Source organism: Ambystoma mexicanum, chromosome 4q (assembly GCF_040938575.1).
Source record: "Ambystoma mexicanum isolate Mex_15411 chromosome 4q, UKY_AmexF1_1, whole genome shotgun sequence".
Lineage (NCBI taxonomy): Eukaryota > Metazoa > Chordata > Amphibia > Caudata > Ambystomatidae > Ambystoma > Ambystoma mexicanum.
The window spans coordinates 725,229,495-725,241,934 of record NC_090928.1 but is presented as its reverse complement, the minus strand read 5'-3'; the positions used below and the strand labels follow the sequence as shown (position 1 = coordinate 725,241,934).

The 12,440-nt window shown below is 42.7% G+C and overlaps 1 protein-coding gene and 1 long non-coding RNA gene across 4 annotated transcripts in view; one reads left to right on the top strand and one right to left on the bottom strand.

Moving 5' to 3' along the window:
* LOC138467968 (uncharacterized) overlaps positions 1-12,440 on the bottom strand; it is a 68,054-nt gene that overhangs the window by 37,096 nt on the left and 18,518 nt on the right. The gene's annotated exons all lie outside the window — the stretch shown is intronic.
* LOC138467967 (synaptosomal-associated protein 25) overlaps positions 1-12,440 on the top strand; it is a 292,224-nt gene that overhangs the window by 277,599 nt on the left and 2,185 nt on the right. The gene's annotated exons all lie outside the window — the stretch shown is intronic.

The window sequence follows — 12,440 nt, the reverse complement described above, 5'->3', positions numbered from 1 at the left end:
TCATTTTCAAATGTCACAGCCCCGACAGAGGGTGTTCTTGAGATTAGCATGTGCTTCTTTCACCCAGGTGTGTCCATTTCACATATGTTAATTTGTTTGCAAACAGAGAGGAACGTGCTAGGGACACAGACAAGATTAACAAGGTTAAAACAAAGAAAACAATCAAAAAATGGCTGCAATAGAAAAAAAAATGGGAGCACTTTTTTTGTAAAAACAAAAGAAACAAAGAGACCCCTTCTTTCTATTTCCATCCCGTTGGAGGCACAGCTCTGACTGACATAATCCGCAGACCCCTGATGAGTGACACACGGCAGTGAGAAAAGATACATTAAAACAAGTATTGGCACTGCAGTAGAGGTATTAACTGGCCATTGGTGGTAGCAGGTGTAAAATGGTGTGAAGTACCTAGGAATGTAATAGCAGTGCCTGACAATTGGCCAATACTTATACACAAGCCAAAATGTTGGCTTTGCCAGTATTTGTTTTAACACGACTTCACTGAAGGACATGGATAGTGCTTATACATCAAGTGGCTGAAGGCAGACCTCGCTGAGACATTTTTTATTACACCCGCAGCAGGCTTACAGCTTAGGTCATTAACTCTTATAAGACTGCTTTGAAAAAACAGCAGGCAGTTTGAGTGCAAAGGTTGATGGTCAGGCTTGATTAAAGCTAGCTCTAAGAGTTCCCATGGCACAGCTGGTTTGGAAGAGGAGGGGCAGAAACTGGGTGGGAATGGCCCTAATAGATTACCATGGCCATGGGCAGTCAATGGGTGGGCACATAACCAAACAACACCTGTACGCTTTGTGTCCCTCTTCCTATGCCATTTCTCCCTATCTGTACTCTAATGCAATAGTTTTGGTTTATAGGTGGTGCAAGCACCTCCTAATAGGCAAAACCAAAAAGAAAAAAATGGGAGCTGCCTGCGGTATCAGCGGCAACAGCCCTCATTCCAAGCAATTGGAATAACTGCTCAAGACCTGTTCGGCGCTAATATTGAGTAGCATTGAATGCAAGGAGATATGAATCCAGAAGACCTCCTTCAAATAATAAATACACAAGACCATACTGTAGTGGTCACAAACCTTTATACTCTTTAGGCAATAGGTTTATACAGATAAGCAAACTTACATTGTTTTCTATCATATAAGGGTAAAAACATGTGCCCAATTGTGTTTCACGTAAAAAAGGTAAAGATCAAGAATTAAGGCTTCCTCTCAAAATACAGAGAAATGCTTGTTTCCATAATAACCTACAGGCACAGCTGGCACGGCAGGCTGCTATGGAGCACCCACGGGGTTAATCAATCAATACGTCCAATCGTTCCCAATGAATGCGTCAAGCAGCACAAATGCAGCCTTCTCTTTCTGCCTGGATAATATGGTGATCTTCTTAAATTTCCATCTCCGTCACGAATCTTGGCCAATAACTGATAGGCAGGTTCCCCAGCTACAACCCTTTTCCTCTAATTCATAATTCACCAGAACCAGGATAACGACACTTCTGAATGAAACAGAAACCCAGTAATGACAATTGCAATCACCAGAATTAGGCAGCTTTTGCCAATGTGCTTTCTGATGATACTTGAGAAATGCAGTGTCAGAAACTATTCTTCGATTCCTTCCCTTCACAGTGGACAGGTTTTTTTTCCCCTGATAAGATTGCATTTTGCATTCGTACATTTAGGAAATTCACTTACAGATTCAGCTGTTAAGATATATTTTCTATTCTGTTGCTTTTTACTTATAACGACTGCAGAGTTATTGCCGCAATCTTTGCACATGGCAGTTATATCTTCTGTATCATGTAACATTTATCAGTTGGCAACAGTGATGTTGAATCCACAGAATGCCAGAGGAAAGGCATGTTACATTATACACCTGATGAAATCAAAGGAGGTGACATCACGTGTCCTTTGGCCCCAAAGACAACCCAGTAAGGGAGGCCACATGACCACCTAAAATCCCAGCAGGTGACAAGACTGATCTAAAAAACAAAACAACTATTGAAAGTGTAAGATTAGTAAAACAGCAGTTTGTAAATGAGTGAAAAGGCTATTTTACTGCCAGCATAGTCCAGCTCTACCCTCACAATCCAGGTATATTAATGATATGCAAAGTACCACCTCAATTGTTGAGGTACTGCCATCATATGACAACTGCAGCCTTAAATGACAAAGCGCTGGCTCATTATGTCAGCTGTTGCTCATAGACCTATACAGACATCATATGTAAGATAAAGACTCCTATGTGTATATGCTTCCACCGTGTGCTATCTGCAGATTCAAATTCCATAGTATTGTCATATTATGATGGCTAATGCCTTACATGCCTACATATGAATAATTAATCATCTTCATATCTAAGGTATATTTACCTTCAGCGCTTTGGAGTAAAGCGGTATATAAATGACAAATTCAAATTCAAATAGCCTTAGCTGTCCTGGTGTTGCTGCCATATGGCAAGTGCACCATCACATGTCCCAGTGTTGCCATGTTATGCCAGTTGATGACCATTGCATTGTATAGTTATCATATGGAAAGTAAAGCCTATGCCTGTGTCTGTGTATTGTTGGTTGCAATTAGCCTATTTTACTTGTATTTTTGGTCACTACTGACCTATTTAACAGTATTTTTGGTTGCTGCCCGCCTATATAATCTGTATTTTCTGATTGCTACTGGCCTATTTTACATGGAGATTTGGTCACTACATGACTATTTAAATCGTAAGAGTCTATACCTACTGTGTGCTTCTGTCCCATCCACTTGGCCCCCAACCGCCTCTGATTTCCAATTACCCCTTTTCATCATGCCGAACCCACTCCTCCTCATTGTTCTCTCACTCCCTATCTAACAGAGTCTCCGTTAACACACTGCTGTATCCCACCCTCATCCCCATCCACTTCCCCATCCTTCCCTCTTCCTCTAAATGGCACCCTGGCCAGTCCTCTCTTTCACTCACTACCCACTTTAATCTCATTTATCATATACAACTTCCCTCGACTACTCCCCCACCCTCCTCCTCATACTCTACGTCCCACAAGGACCTCACTCTGTGCCTCTAGAATGCCCAATTCATCTGCAATAAAACCTCTTTCATCACTGACGCTTCAGTTCCCAGCTCCCAAAACTCTACATAATGGTTTCACCAAATGCTAGCCCTCTCCAATGACAATGCAAATCTGCTATCCTCCATACTACCTCTGCCACCTTATTCCACTCCCCTTGATTCTCAAAATCGTAGGTTAATGATCAGCAAAGACAAACCATTAGTCTCACACCCCCTGCTGATTTTAACCCCTAATTATTTAAACACTTTTCTGTCCAACTCCTTGCTCTTACCTTTCTCATCCTCCTCCTCATCACTCCCCTGTATTGAATCCCTATGTTCTTATTCTCCAACCTAGTCTTAATACTGGAGTATTTTCCAAATTATACTCTCTTGGTCCTAATGGGTGACCTCAAACTCCCAACATATCTAGGACTCATCAAATAAAACTCGACTCTGCTCTCGCTGATCCTACATACCCTTTCTATTCAGACCCATGGCAACTCCCTTATACGAACTTCCTATCCTCCACCCCCTCTCCTATGCCTTCTATATTGACCTCTCTCCCTCTGATCACTCACTTATTCACTTCACCATCTCTATACAATCTCTACTCATACTGATTCACTTCATCTACCACCAAGAGGACGTTCAAACTGACTATCTCCATACTTGGACCAAGTTGTGTGTTCCCTTCAAGCCATCTCCCCTCGGCTCATCCATTCCATTGAACTCGCCTTTACTGGGTTCAATGACACACTTTACACCAACTTGGACTCTGCCTGCTTCTGCACCCTCTCTCTCGCCCATGCCCACACCAAGGCATGACCATAGCCATCCAACCACATCAGCGCATCCATACCTAAACCCATGGCATAGAGATCACTTTCCACACATTTTATAAAGACTCCTTCGTTGCCCTCACTACTGACTGCTCTGGACTGTTACAAGTTATTTACTATCCTGACCTTATATCATGTTTTGCTCACACGCATGTAAACTTTACATGATGGAGCAGGCCATGTTCTCCCCCTCTAAAATCCTCTCCCTATCCTCCTTTCTCTGAGCTGTCAACTTTGCCCCTTACTTCTCCTAAATCACAAAGATATGTGACACTATGTCACTTTCCTATATTTCTTGCCATTCCCTCCTTTTCCCCATTACCTATCACCCCTTACCTCTCATCTCTATCTCACTTCAACTCCACCATCCCCACTGCACTGTTGCCCAGCCTCTCCTATATTTCTTGCCATTCCCTCCTTTTCCCCATTACCTATCACCCCTTACCTCTCATCTCTATCTCACTTCAACTCCACCCTCCCCACTGCACTCTTGCCCAGCCTCTGCATAGTTAACCCATCCTTTGCTATTGACTCCTTTACACCACTTTCAATTTCTTGCACCCATCACTTCTTCTTATGTTTCCTGCCTCTTCAGTCTCTCTCTTCTCACAGGCATTTCCTCTGTCTGCTACAAAATAAGCATCATCATCCCCATAATCAAAACTCCCACTGCTGAACTTAACAATTCATCACCCTATAGACTGGCCTATCTCCTGCCGCACCAGTCTTTCAGTGAGTTCTCTTTAACCCCATTTTCAGTTGACTTAAATATTGCTCACTCTGTGAGCACCTGCAAACAGGATTCTTGAGTAAGCACTGAAATAGCACTCACCAGCATCTCCAACTTTCCAACCACTGCTCACCACTCTCGTCTCCCCTCCATTATAATTCTCCTCAATCTCACTGACACCTTAGACATGGTGGATAATCATTCCCTCCTCCAGAACCTCCTCTCTCTTGGCTTCAAAGTCAACACACATATCCAGTTGGACTCTTATCTCTAATGACTCCTTCTCCTTCTTGTGAAACTCAAACCCTCCTCCCAAATACCTCTTCTTGTGGGTGTCCCCCATGAGTTGATACTTATTTCCCTCCTCAAGTTCTATGCCACCACCATGTGCAAGCTCATCCCCTTCATTGGTTTCCACTACCACATTTTTGCTGATGACTTACAGATCTTCTTCTCCTTTACCTCCTTCACCACCCCAACATCTCTCAAAGGATCACCAGCTGTCTCACAGCCACCCGGCACTATATGGCTTTATGTTGCCTGATGATGCTGAACTCCTCCAAAATAGAAATTACATCTCACTGTCTCCAATGCCAATCCCACTCTACCATCTCCGATCGCCTTTCCTCTTGACATCCTAACTCCCTTACTCAAGCTGAATAACCTTTGGGTCATCTTTAACAATAGGTAATTTTAGCTTCTGCCTCAGCTACGAGAGCAAACCTTCCCAATATTATATAAATCTGTGGTACCAATGCCAATGACTCAGCATAAATGTTACTCATGGCTCTTGTGCACAGAAAAGGTGATTAGTGGTCATGCCAACTGCTTGATCTCACCGGCTACTCTTTACCTCCCCGTAACAAAGTCCTTAACATTGGTTCCCAGATTCTGTAGATTTTTCTTCAAGCTCTCCCACCTCTACTCTCTAACACCATACTCGACGCAAAATCACTCAATCTTTAACTTCATACTCCTCATCTTTAAATCCAGCTATGGTCTTGTCTCCCTACCTTGCTGACTGCATCTCGTTGCACTCCCCTCTTGATCTCTACGTTCCTCCTCCATCCTCAGTCTCTCAGTCCCCTGCCCCTCCAGTTCCTCCTCTCACTTTGGTTCGTTCTCTCTACTTGCACCCTTACACTAGAACGTCTTTGCCTGGATACCAAAGCCATCCCATCTGTGGAACAGTTCAGGAACAGGCTCATTCTCTACCTTCTGATCTGGGAAGGGGATTTTCCCACTCTAACCGGCCCCATCCTTTCCAACCAGACCCCATATATGCCCCATTTGTAAATATCTAACTATATATATCCGACCATACACTTTGGCACTAGGCCCATGTTGTATGTGATTTTTGGGCGTGTTCCTTAATCCTCATCCTAGGGGTATGTGCCTTTATTCTAGCTCCTCATTACCTGGTTACTCTAACTCTGTAAAGGCTCTGTTTTGTAAAGGCATCATTTCCAGGGACAGCCTTTGTCAACTGTATTGCTTTCTTTATGTATAATTTCTATTTAAAATGATACCCTAACTTTCAGTACAACACACAAGTCAAATGTTGAAGTGTTACCATCCCTTGCTAAGTGCAGACTCAAATGGCTCAGCGATGTCGCATCATGTTGCTGAATGGGTTATATCCATGGTATAGTCATATATAAGGTACAGTAATGATATATATGGTATAGCTTCACATGTCCGAATGCTAAATAGTATTTGATTTAGCGGGTGTAATATTATTTTTAACAATAGTTTAAGGACATGTGATGCTACTTTCATCAACAGAGAAACCACTATTCACATGAGGGTATTTTTAGGATATTAATAAATTAATTTCTGATGTGCAAACCACATTTATGTTCCTGGCATAAAATTGTTGGATCTATATCATTTACTCACAGTGATTTGCCCGAAGCACATTTCCTCAAAATTATTTTTACCACATTTTACCGCAAAAGAATGCGAGGGCGGACTCCTGCACCCCCACCTCACTCCACCTTCCTTAATACCTAAAACCAACCCCATCTGCATTATGCGGTGAAATGTGGTAAACGTTTTGCGGGGAAATGGGCTTCGAGCAAATTGGCCTGCAAGGAAAAGGGGTACTTCCAAATGATCTCATGCTTGCAACTTTCATACTTGTACCTAGGAATCATATGCTGAATCATGATGTGGCCCTCTCTCCCCCGTCTACACTAGCAGAAATCACAGCGTACCTTAGGAATCATATGCTGAATCATGATGTTGCCCTCTCGCCCCTGTCTACACTAGCAGAAATCACAGCGTACCTAGGAATCATATGCTGAATCATGATGTGGCCCTCTCGCCCCTGTCTACACTAGCAGAAATCACAGCGTACCTTAGGAATCATATGCTGAATCATGATGTTGCCCTCTTTCCCCTGTCTACAGTAGATGAAATCGCAGCGTACCTAGGAATCATATGCTGAATCATGATGTGGCCCTCTCTCCCCCGTCTACAATAGCTGAAATCGCAGCATACCTAGGAATCATATGCTGAATCATGATGTGGCTCTCTCCCCCCTGTCTACAATAGGTGAAAATGCAGAGTATCTAGGAATCATATGCTGAATCATGATGTGGCCCTCTCTCCCCTGTCTACAGTAGCAGAAATCACAGCGTACCTAGGAATCATATGCTGAATCATGATGTTGCCCTCTCTCCCCTGTCTACAGTAGCTGAAATCGCAGCGTGCCTGGAATCATATGCTGAATCATGATGTGGCCCTCTCCCCCCTGTGTACAATAGGTGAAAATGCAGAGTATCTAGGAATCATATGCTGAATCATGATGTGGCCCTCTATCCCCTGTCTACAGTGGCTGAAATCGCAGCGTACCTAGGAATCATAAGCTGAATCATGATGTGGCCCTTTCTCCCCTGTCTACAGTAGCTGAAATTGCAGCATACCTAGGAATCATATGCTGAATCATGTTGTGGCCCTCTCTCCCCTGTCTACAGTAGCTGAAATCGCAGCATACCTAGGAATCATATGCTGAGTCATGATATGGCCCTCTCCGCCCCGTCTACAATAGCTGAAATGGCAGCGCTGCCTTTTCCCCGCCAACATTGACTCGTACAGTACATTCACCTTCAGAAATATAGTGAAGTGAGTTAATGTAATAACGGTTGAAGTAAGATGATTACAGGCCAGAGCTCACTGGGTGGCCGGGTGAAACTGAATCCACTGGGAAGGGAATCCCTCTCCTGCCTTTACCTTTACCATCGGGCGGGGATAGCGCGGAGGGGGGAACACTGGATTAAATCCCATCTGTCCAGGTGGTCAGTGTTTACTCTTGAATGTGTTAGGAACTATGCGTGTAAGGCACGCTGTTATTCTCTGGAATTGTGATCATCCATGTAAACAGGAAGCAGGGGACATCACGTAGCTAATGATGCTTACCTTACATGCTCCTGCAGCAATATGGGGACGGAATCCCTTTGCTTTTAAGTTCTCCATCTAGCGAAAATATATTTTATTATATTATTAGGGTATTTATTGAGCACTGACCTAGCTTCAAGATGCAATGGAGTACTTTACAGAGGTATATCTCCGATGTATCCTCTGATACATTTCCCTTCTGTCTCAACTACCAGATTTCCCTGGTGCTCAACTCTACTGGCCCGTTGCACATCCAGTGCTCCAAGTCACCAGAAGCTCGTAATGTCAACAACACTAACGTGGATAAATGCCCTTACAGCGTACCTGACCCAGTTTATACTACTCCTACTCCTACGGTCGCTGTTGATTCTTTCCTCCACGTTGCCCTTCTTAGTACACGCTCTTTCCGACTAAACAGAGTAGAGATTGCAGATCTCATAATGAGTCCAAGTTCCGATCTGCTTGCAATTACTGAATCATGGCTTAACGAAGCCGCCCATTCTGAAGCATTATTTGCTGTTCCCAATAACTACCTTCTCCTCCGAGCTTATTGTAATATCTGTCGAGGGGGTGAGGTAGCCTTATTTTTTTTTAAACTCACTTCAGTATCATTTGATTACCCATGAATCCCCAGTGGATTGTGAATCCCTCATAATGAAACTGAAAGTCTCAGAGAACATATCCATTTCCATTATCTATAGACCCCTTACGGTCCATCCCTCCTTTGAAGAACAGTTCTTACATCTTTTAAATAACATCACTAACACCTATTCCCCTGTATTAGTGATGGGTGATTTTAATTACTGGTTTGACCTGCCTCCTCATGCTGCTACAGTTTCCTTATTATGCGCTTTGGATGCCATAGTGTTTTCTCAAACGGTGTCAGACCCCACACATATTGCAGGGCATATGCTTGATTGGGTTCTTGTACACCATCTCATGGTAGCTGATCTTGTCATCTCTCCATGTATGTGGTCTGATCATCATCTGCTCTCTTTCTATATTAACCTGCCAGGGCCTCCAGCTAGTCTAGATACCAACCCCAGATCGGTTATCCTTACTCGAAACTGGAAGTGTATGACCCCTGCTAAATATTCTTCTTTACTCCATGGTGAGCTTGGCTCCTTAGAGGACTTTGCAAAGGCGGATGAGCTAGCCCACCACATTATCAATACCCTTGAGGGTGCTATTAATCTTCTAGCACCCTTAAGAAATCGGTCTGTAATAGTGAAACTGTTAACAAGGGTTGGTTTGATCACACCATCATCTGTCTTAGAGTTAAGAAACGGACTGCTGCACGCTGCTGGCGTAACTACCCTTCACCCACTACCTTGGCCATTTATAAATCTTTGATCAAACAATTCAAAGAAGCTATTATTCGTGCCAAATCCACTATGTATAATTCTAGGATCGCACAGGTTAAATCTAGCTCCAAAGAGCTATTTTTTATCTTGAATGAATTTAAGGGCAGGCCGTGTTCTATGCCTGGTCCAGTGAAGGATAATGACTGGTGTCAAACCATCCACAATGCCTTCATTGATAAGGTCACCACTCATTAAAGCTCTATTTTGTCCACCACAGACGCATGTAATATCAGGGAAGATCTCAACCCTACTCGTGTTGAACATAGCTCCCCCAAAGCCACAGTCCCCCCTTTTGCTTTCTCCCCATGTACTGAAACTGCTATCTCACAAATCATCATTAGCATGAAGCCCACCTCATGCCAGGGGGATATTTGTACCTCTAGTCTCTTTATCAGCTGCATTGATGTGCTTTGTCCATGGGTTTCTAATCTCGTCAATCTTCCATTTGCTGAAGGGTCCATCCCGCTGTATCTTAAAGAGGCCTGGATTATTTCTCTTTTAAAAAAGGACAATCTCGATCCTTTCTATGTGGACAACTATCGTCCCATAACAAATGTTCCTTTTCTTCTTAAGATCCTCATACAACTTCAGAGTTTTATTGAACAAAATAATATTCTCACCACCCATCAGTCAGGCTTCAGAGCGGCGCATGCCACTGAAACTACCATAATGGACCTTAAGGCGAATCTATTTCATAGTATCGGACTTGGACGGCCAGCACTGTTGATGCTTTTGGACCTGTCCTCCACGTTCGATCTTGTGGATCATGTCATTCTAGAGGACAGACTTCTCACCATTGTGGGTTGCTTCCCCCAGGCCTCCCAATGTTGCCTCCTTTCTCAGCCCAAGTAATACCTGAGTGACCACTGTGAGGCCTCTTCGAGGCCCATTCCAACTACCTGTGACATCCCTCAGGGGTCCTGTTTTTCCCCTTCCCTGTTTAATATCTACATCATTCCCTTCTTGAGACTCTTAGACGACCTGGCTGTCCAGTATACCAGTTATGCTGATGATACCCAGGTCATCATGAAACGTACTGGTTCCTATGCTTAGGATCATCGACACTGTCATCCACGCCTGGATGGCTACTAATTCCTTTGCTTTAAATAAAAAGAAGACTGAACTCCTTATTGTGTCCCCCTGTCTGAAACTTAGAACTTTACCACAGGAATATAAGAGTTCTCCACCATCATCCCAGTAGCCAAAAAGGTAAAGACTCTTGGTGTTACCCTGGATGCAGAGTTAACTATGAATCAGCATGTTACCCACATTCGTTCTTCCTGTGGCTTGGTCAATAAATTACTTTGTAACATTTGAACGTTTGTATCACACGCAAATGCAGCCATCCTTGCCACCGCCCTTGATAACTCCCACCTGGATTACTGCAATAGTCTCCTGAGTGGCTGTTCTCAGCTCAATTTCTCATCACTTCATATTTCTCAGAATGGGGCCATTTGTACATGGGCTCATATTACAGCCTCTAGACAGGATCTTCAATGGCTTCCTGTGAACCACAGAGTCACCGACAAGCTCCTCACGCTAACCCACAAATGTGTTCTCAATCTAGCTCCGAAATATCTTGTGGATCGGCTTCTGCACAATGTCCCCTCACACATTCTCAGTTCTAAGAACCAACTCAAACTTGTGCAGCCAAGATTCAAGTTGGCCAAAGCTAGCGGTCGTAGCTTCGATGTTCAAAGCCCGATTGCCTGGAATGCACTTCCGTATAGCCTTAGAGCTATTCCCATGATCACAGAGTCTTAAAAAAGGCTGAAGACCTATCTCTTCAACCTTCAGCCTGATTAACTCAATATTGCCTTCTGTTGCTTTGCTCTGCTCCCCTGACACTGAATCCTCTGTTGCTATCCTCATTCGTTTGTTTGTCTTGTATTGTTCATTTGTGCGCTCTGAGGCCCTTGGGCATGTGGCGCGGTATATAACATGTTTTAATAAATAAATAAATAAATATACAACAATAGAGATACATAATGGAACGCTTTTCAGAGGTAACATAAGAACAGATGTACAGTGGATGTAGGATACAGGGGGGCACAGCTCTTTAGTTCCACACACTTTGTGCCCCCTTCTTAGTCTGTGGTAAAAATTCTTGACAAAACCGCCTTCACTCAGTTGACGACTACATATCCATTATGCTACAAAATAGATACATTGATGTATATTACGGATAGAATCGATAAGACACATTGAAACCTTCAGCAACACAAACAATTAATCAAAACATAGACCATTTCGTTACAACATATAATTTTCAATACTAATCTTACATAACTATTTTTTAATGAGTTTGTGTCATACAATAAAATAGAATGAAACTAACGGTCTAAAAATAAAAATCAGTTACAAAAATGAACATTTATAAGCAGCCCTGAATAAAATCGGAATAGACCTATATTTCAACAGCTTGGCATTTTTTTTAAAAATGAAGTAAATACTGACAAGATATGTAGTTAATTTGGATTGAGATTCATAGATAATATACACACAAGTTGATCATAAACATCATGCATTGCCATTATGATAGATCTTATTATCTGAGCCGCTAGAAGAGCGACAGAATGCATAATATAAAAATGTAGCACTCTATAAATGCTGAAAGATATAAATCTTTAGCAAAGATATAAGAAACTTGTAAAGGGGTTTCTCATGCTCCCACACAAGTTCCACCAGATATCACACCTTTAATATCAGATATTGACACACTGATGCACAAATATACAATTGTAGATGCCTATCTTTGAAATAGGGAGATATATTCGTCCAAGTGGTTAAACGTGACATCTGGTGAACAACGAGAGAGTCCAAGATGTCACTTAGATCCCTGAGTGGAAATGCATGCAAGTCTATAGACCTGCAGTTCTATAGACCTATAAAGACCTATATAGACCTATAAAATTCTATAGACCTGCAGGTCTAGAGACCTTTGAAATTTGAATTAAAAGAGAATACCACCAGTAAATAAACCTCAGTGGTACAAGTAACGGCCAACAGCTGAAATCTTTGATGCTGCTTCTTTTCCGTCCACTCTGTGAGCAGA